General features: G+C 32.5%; 1 non-coding gene across 1 annotated transcript; it reads right to left on the bottom strand.

The window, feature by feature from the left end:
* Positions 1–719: 719 nt before the first annotated feature.
* Trnam-cau (transfer RNA methionine (anticodon CAU)) lies at positions 720–791 on the bottom strand. The gene has a single exon. It is a non-coding gene; the product is annotated as a tRNA-Met (tRNA).
* Between the last annotated feature and the right edge of the window lie 1,181 nt (positions 792–1,972).

Below are 1,972 nucleotides of genomic sequence, written 5' to 3'. Positions count from 1 at the left end.
TTTAACAGTTAACGAGGAATCTGTAATTAACTTCACAGTAACTTGCTTCTTATCTGTGATAATTAACTTTCCATTTTCTGGCAAATAAACGATCTTTTATCTCATGTGATGGTTAATGACAGTGGACGAATTCCACTATGTGAAATATTAAAGGATCATTGGATTTTTCTGGGAGGGGAAACATCGTTTAACTGGTTGATCTTTTCTTTAATCCTCAGGAACAAAATTTGTTCCAAATTGTTACAAAACTATTTATCGAAAATATGTCTTACCATTGACTAGTCAATGGTCTTACTGACACGTTAGAAATAGTACTTTAATCAATACATGGTTGTTCATTTATTATATTAAATAACTATTTGAAATATTTCACTTCCACAAAACCTATCCCCCTAGTAAATTTAAGGACCTCTAAAGTGTAAAGTGTAGATATTTACGTACCTGCGACTGATTTCCTCTTTAGGGGTTTTTAAAACGTGTAATTTTACTGGAGCAACTAATTCCTAGTTAAATTCAAAAAAAAAACTGTTTTCCCCTTTTAGAGTCCTATTGCTTTTGATGCTTACTTATCGTGATAACATCACTGATGTAAATATATTTTGGTAAAATGTTGTTATCATAATCGTTTACAAAATTTATTTGATTTATTTAAAGTGGGTTGAAGTTAAAATATTATCTTCTAACCAATCAGCTCGTAGTATAGTGATTCAAAAATATCATAGCAGAGCGTGGTTTCGATCCACGGTCCTCTGGGTTATGGGCCCAGCACGCTTCCACTGCGCCACTCTGCTAGTTAACAATAATCCCCGTCAATCAATGTCTATACTCCGTTCACAATATGTAGGCGGTTTGAGGGTAAGTTTCTCCAACACTTTTTTCTGCTACAGTATGTTGCAGATGATTGCCAAGAGATTGGCAAATCTCAGCTGTTGAGATATAAATGTTTAATGGTAGTATCAAGACGTGAAGAGGGTAGATTTATTACCCTAAACCCACCAAAATTTTGTGAACGGAGTATAATAAATTATTTACCTACGACAGTTTTTTAATTACTAACAATCTGGTTTTTAATTACTAACAGTCACTACTCATAACTTCTTAGAGAGGTTATGTTTTCGTTTATTGTCATTGCCACTGAAAGTTATTCAACGAATTATTGTATAATCAGCTGATTTCATGTAATTACGTGTTTGTAAAACTTCGTACATCTGAATAATATAGTGATACAGTTAATTTACAGTTAGATTTCAGCATTGAATATGTGGTCCACAACGAGTTGGGTGAAAAAGTTGGAAAAGTTGGGTGGTTAAGAGGTTTTCAAAATAAACCAGAAGCACATTATCATTAATCAATTTAACCATATTTTGTTTCATCCGTTTAATGAATTGCTAGTGTGTAATTCCATACCTTTGTTTCGACTTGGTGGCAAAAGATTAGCACAAACGGTTTGTGCTCTCATTTCCATATGTTAACTTCACTTTCACTAACTGACATTTTTAAATCAGTTTAATCTACATACCCTTAACCTCCACCAACTTAGGTTAAGAATACGCGAGTATCAACAGGAACAAGTACGATCAACAATTACAATATTTTCAACTGATCAGCTGATTAGTTGACGTTCAAAGCATTACAATTTTATTTCTTTTCTCTTAATCCTTGAACCTCATTGGTCCGTTACCCGTGTTGTTATGAGAAAAACTATGCTGTTATGAAATGAAACTATTCTGTTATGAATGTAAACAGCTGTTAAGTGAAACTTTTCAATTCTAAGAACTAAACTTAAATGGATACTTTAAAAAACGGTCGTAGGTAAAATTATATACTGTGTAAACAACATTAAACATGCATAATACTATGAAAACCGATATTAACTTTGAGGTTTTTTATTCATCAGTCGTGCAAAAATAAGTTAAACTTAATCACTATGAAATACCGTACGGCTTTAAAAGCTGGATTTTAGCAATTCCAA

This window comes from Macrosteles quadrilineatus, unplaced genomic scaffold, assembly GCF_028750875.1.
Source record: "Macrosteles quadrilineatus isolate MER2022 unplaced genomic scaffold, UCM_ALF_1.0 Scaffold_2__2_contigs__length_208266976, whole genome shotgun sequence".
Lineage (NCBI taxonomy): Eukaryota > Metazoa > Arthropoda > Insecta > Hemiptera > Cicadellidae > Macrosteles > Macrosteles quadrilineatus.
The sequence above is the reverse complement of the archived record's forward strand: the minus strand, read 5'-3'. Positions and strand labels throughout refer to the sequence as shown.